This window comes from Heterodontus francisci, chromosome 11 (assembly GCF_036365525.1).
Source record: "Heterodontus francisci isolate sHetFra1 chromosome 11, sHetFra1.hap1, whole genome shotgun sequence".
Lineage (NCBI taxonomy): Eukaryota > Metazoa > Chordata > Chondrichthyes > Heterodontiformes > Heterodontidae > Heterodontus > Heterodontus francisci.
The window spans coordinates 72,043,567-72,049,374 of NC_090381.1; positions in this window are offsets into that span (position 1 = coordinate 72,043,567).

The following is a 5,808-nucleotide window of genomic DNA, read 5'->3' on the forward strand; positions in this document are numbered from 1 at the left end:
GCCAGGCAATGAGCATCTCCAAGAAGAGCGAAGCTAGCCATCTCCCCTTGACGTGGAATGCATTACCATTGTTGAAATTCCCTGCCAGCAACATTCTGGGTGGGTGGATCACCATTGACCAGAAACTTAACTAGATCAGCCATATAAATACTGTGGTTACAAGGGCAGGTTAGAGGCTGGGAATTCTGCCGTGAGTAACTCACCTCCTGACTTCCCAAAGTCTGTCCAACATCTACAAGGCACAAGGCAGGAGTGTAATGGAATGCTCTCCACTTGCCTAGAAGAGTGCAGCTCCAACAACACTCAAGAAACTCAACACTATCCAGGACAAAGCAGCCCACTTGATTGGCATCCCATCCACCACCTTAAACATTCACTCTGTCCACCACCAAGATGCACTGCAGCAACTCACCAACCCTCCTTCACCAGCACCTTCCAAAGCCACGATCTCTACCACCTAGAAGAACAAGGGCAGTAGATGCATGGGAACACCACAATCTGCTAGTTCCCCTCCAAGCCACACACCATCTTGACTTGCAAATGTATCGCCATTCCTTCACTGTTTTTGGGCCAAAGTCCTGGAAATCCCTTCCTAACAGTACTGTGGATGTACCTACACCACAAGGACTACAGTGGTGCGAGAACACGGCTCACCACCCAGCAACTTATCAAGGACAATCAGTGATGGGCAATAAATGCTGGTCTTGCCATTGATGCTCACATCCCATGAAAGAATATAAAAAAAAGATGTATTGGAGGAATGGGCATGTACCTGGCAGATGACATGTAATTTAGATAGAAGTGTATTATGCACATTCATAGAGCTAATACCAAACATGTATTTACCATTTCTAACTGTCTAATGTTTATTTATGTTAGTCTGGTGAGAATGCTGGCAGACATGCAATTTTTAAAAGTTAGGATATTGAGACCCCTATTTTGTGCCTGTCCTGACTTCATTTGATTTTGCTTGAAAACATTTGCATTTATGAAAAATGTAGGGCTTTTTTCATTGGAGCGAAGAAGGATGAGAGGTGACTTGATTGAGGGGTACAAGATGTTGAGAGGCATAGATAGAGTGGATAGCCAGAGACTTCTTCCCAGGGCGGTAAGGGCTATCACCAGGGGACATAATTTTAAGGTGATTGGAGGAAAGTTTCGGGGAGATGTCAGAGGTAGGTTCTTTACACAGAGAGTGGTGGGTGCGTGGAATGCACTGCCAGCGGTGGTCGTAGAAGCAGATACATTAGGGGCATTTAAGCGACTCTTGGATAGGTACATGGATGATAGTAGTATGAAGGGTATGTAGGTAGTTTGATCCTAGAGTAGGTTAAAGGTTCGGCACAACATTGTAGGCCGAAGGGCCTGTACTGTGCTGTACTGTTCTGTGTTCTATGTTCTATGTAACAGAAAAAATTAACATTTGAAAGTCTTTCTTTCTTTTGGTAAGTAAGCATACTGGAAACTGCACATGTCCCAAAACATCAGAAACACGAGAAACTGCAGCAGATGAACCAAAATACCTAACTTCAACAGGCCTTGTTCATTTAAGTTTTATTACATGTTTTATTGCCCACTTGTTTGCACAGTAGGCAATCTTGTCATCCTTTGCTGGCAGCAGCAGAAGAATTAAATTTTCTAAGGCTGCATTAAGTTCCAAGCCTATTGCGCTACAAAAACTTAACAAAGAAAATGAAAGTAATTGCTTTATTAATTGAATTGTATTTAGAAAAAGAAGCTTTGAATAAATCTTGCACAAATTTTCTTTTCAGTTTAATATGTCCTTTGTGTAACTTTGTACACTTTTCACAGTTGGACTGCTTTTTAACTGATTTCCCAAACCACCTTTATTAATCCCTTTTTATAGCTATTCTGTTCAGAATATATCTCTCTTTTCTAGTTGTAATTTGTCTGTCTCTGCCTTTCCTATCCATCCATACTACTGTACCTGAGAAAGCTGGTTAGAATGCCAGCCCATTACTAATATCCAATAACAATATTATTTGGTAATTTAGTCAAGTCAGTATACCACAGTATCATTTGTTTCCCTTATCGGCAAAATGCCACCCGCTGCTCAATGTTGTGCCATTCAGTGAGCACTTTGTAAGAGTAGTAGATCAGGAACTGGATTAAGTAAGGTAGCTGGCACAAAGGCTAAGCACGTGTAAATTGGAATAATTATTACGATTTTGCAGTGAGAATGCCAGCATCAGATTTTCACATGTGACTGGGCCCTTGCTAAATTTGGCTCTGCTTTTTTTAAGGCAGCAATGGTGGCTGCTAGCAACAAGCACAGGCCTCATTTCAATATTAAAATGAGCCTCTTGCACCACTTCTGAATACGTTTGAAAAATTGGTTAAAAGTAATTAGATCTTTCAATGCTGCAAACTCCCAACTATTTTTTCAGGCTCTACAGCAGCCTAAGTAGAAACCACTAGAAGCTGCAGAAAAAGCCAGCTGATAAATCTTTTAGCTTACCTTATTGTACAACATTAATATGCCGGAGTGCTCATCCTGTTGCCACATTAAAACTTCAACAGCTGCCAGCCCCGTGCTCAATCTCAACCCATTACCGACATTCCTTACCTCCAGACTCACTAGTTGGCCCCGGCCCACAGACCGAACTGGTGGAAATTGGTCAGCTTCCAACTGACGAGCTGTGTTGGGCCACCCAATTGTATTATGGCTAATTTAGGGCAGTCCTTGGAGCTTTCCATTCAGGCATGCATTGGCTATGCACCCCACAAATCACATCTAGTTTCAGTCACTAATGAATTGAGGCCCCAAAGAGCCTCCAACCTAGCCTCTTTCCTGTATTCATCTCTCCTCTGGTAGATTTGAGGCGGCACTCTTTAAGAGCTGATGGTAATTCAGGGGATTTGAATGGAAAAGCACATCGGGTGAAATGTAAAATGGGCTGTTGATTTTCTAGCACCCATTTTGTGCTACAGGCCTAGACAAATGTTATCTCGATATAGCTTAACCCTAATCTCAAAAGACTTCTGTTTCCTGCACCAGACATCCTTGTGGCATTTCTAAGTGAGTCTGTCAACTGTCTGCTGAATATTGTGCTATGGCTCACAACCACAGAATCTACCTTGAGCCTGGATGAAATAGTTTTGCAGAGGATCTTTATAGTTAGAAGAAAAACAAGACTTTCATCCTGTCAGTCTGGCTGGATTCAAGCTCAGGCCTCCAATTGGAAAGGAAACAAAATGTAGCATTGAGTGGCTCTTGAGAAGTGATCTTGATGTAAATGCAAAAATCTTTGGGGAAATGTAACTCCTAAAATGCCCAAAGGAGCTAACGAGCACTAACATTACCTTAGTCCAATCAAGTTAAATTAGCAAACAGCCATTTAAAATATGACATCAGAAAACCTAAAAAGTTAAACACCTCAGCTGGGATTTTTCCGGGCGATGGGGGTCTCGACATCCTGCAAAAATGCCGCCAAGAACCCTGCATCGCCCCTTCTCTACAAAATCAAGTGCCAAATTAGACACTTAAAAGGATAGCAGGGGGCCTTCCACAGGATCAGGGACCCCGGCGACGCAAGTCCCGCCCTCTGAGAACTGCTGGTTGAGCACCCACTCGAGGCCTGGGAGCAGTGCTGGACCTAGGCAACAGGTAGTTCAGGGCGGGAGGGCTATGAGCTGGGGGTCATGGGCGAGGGATTGTCGAGGGGTTGGCAGCAAGGATCTCACCGTGACCCCCCCCGCCACTCCCTTCCAGATGCCAGGTCCTTTATTCAGGCACTAAGTGCCTTTTAACAAGAGATCCCCCATGCCCCCGCTTCATCCTGCAGCCGGCAAGCAACCAGCACGGTTTTACTTGCCGTGCTTCCTGTGCAGTGACAGGCCTGCCTGCCACTCGGCTAATCGTGGCAGTGGCGGGATGAGGCCCTTAATTGGGCATTAATTGACAATTTAAGGGCCTCAGTTGGCAGCGGGACGGGAAGGTCATTCACAGGCTCTCTCACCCCGGACTTAAGTTTAGTGGAGGCGGGAAGGTGGCGGGGTCTCCTCTGCCACCATCCCACCCAATTATATGCTCTCCCCACCTCCAAGCCTGCCCCAGAGGAGAGCTTTAAATTCCACGCCACCCCCCCCCCCCCCCCCCCCACCCCCAACCCCACATTGTTTATCCTTTGGAAATAATGAAGTGTTTGGAATTTTGCACTCAATTGCAAAGTATAGATGGGAAGATATGTAAAAAGGGAAAATGTGCCAGCTGCACTTTTATGTTGTCTTACACTTGGCATGGTATAAGATAAGTGTGAATGGTAATGGTTCCCAGGTGCTTTTATGACAGCCTGTGCACAGGCCCTCTATGTCATATCAAAAGCTTTTGATTTAATTGACTGCATAATGTCTTACCATTTGCTCTACATGTCAATTTGATACAAAGCAAGTTGGTGAAAACACAGAAAAGACACACGATAACTTAACCTCTTCACTGCTGCTCCTCAGAATACTTTGTTGTAATGCCGTTACAGTGTGAGATTGATGTCATATTTTAACTGTTAAGTATAAATATAAATGTAAATAAAAGTCGTGACATAGTCGAAGTTAGACCTTGAGATTTAATGGTAGTTCTTTCCCTCCTTACCTCATTGTGAAGAAAGTGTTGTTCAATGGAAAATTCAGGCCATAAGGACATATCACCATAACAGACAGCCTGCTAGACTGTTTTCCAGGTCTGCATAAATCACGGAATGTTACTTGTAACATGTGATGCAACTTTAATGCCAACATGATTCCAGTGTGTTTTTTTTCCTGGTGGATTTTGAGGCGGAACCATTTAAAAACGGATGGTCATAATTATCCATTTGTTGATGACAGTCCTGTTTTGAACCACTAATTCTGTATTAAATCTATTTGATACTCTAATTTTGCACCAGGACAGATGTTAACAGCATTTATGTAATGATTCCAGTGTTGAGGCCCTGGAGAGAAGTCTCTAAGGTATTAGTAAACAGGCAAGCCTGTTAGCATCATGGACAATGGTGAAACAATGGCCAGGGTTTTACCGGCAGCAACCAAGTCCCGACGTTGGGACTGAAAGTGGGTGGCAGGGCCATATGGGGGGGGGAGGTAGGGGAGGGGTTGAAGTTACGAACATGATATCCTCAGTGCTGGCTAATTAATGGCTAGCAGGCGGGACAGCTGGCCAGTTAGGTAACATAAGCGGGAGGAAGTTCCGGCTCAGGTAACGCTGGTGCCATCTTTAAAAGGCAGTCAGCACACATTGTACATTCAGCAGCCCTCAACGGAACAGCAAGAGAGTCCTGGTAACTGCACAAATTGCTGAAATGGCCGAGGGAAGATAAAGAGTCACTCCACTATTCACTGATTTCATTGCTGCCTCCCTGGAGGTGCTCCTCCAGGCTGCACATGTTCAGAGGGAAGTCCCATTCCCTCAGGACAGGAAGAAGAGACCAGCTTGTCAAACCAAACAGGCATGGATGGAGGTAGCAGAGGAGTTCAGCAGCTGTGGGGTTGTCCCACACACATGGCTGTCGAGCCAAAAAAGAGTCAATGACCTGATGTGTTCTAGCAAGGTGCATAACATTAAGCTTGTAGCCTTAAATGTGGCTGAAGATGACTATGAGATTAGAGAAGGAGGTGCCCAACCAATTAGAGGAAATGCCCAGGTATCAGTATTGGCTGTCAGATGCATGTTGGACTCTCTATGCATGACACTGGTCAGGCAGAGGTGACTCCTGTACAGCCAGTACTGATTGGCCACATGCAGGAGGCGTGCCTGTGGCACCATAATGGACAGCTTGGCTGCAAACAGCATTGGTG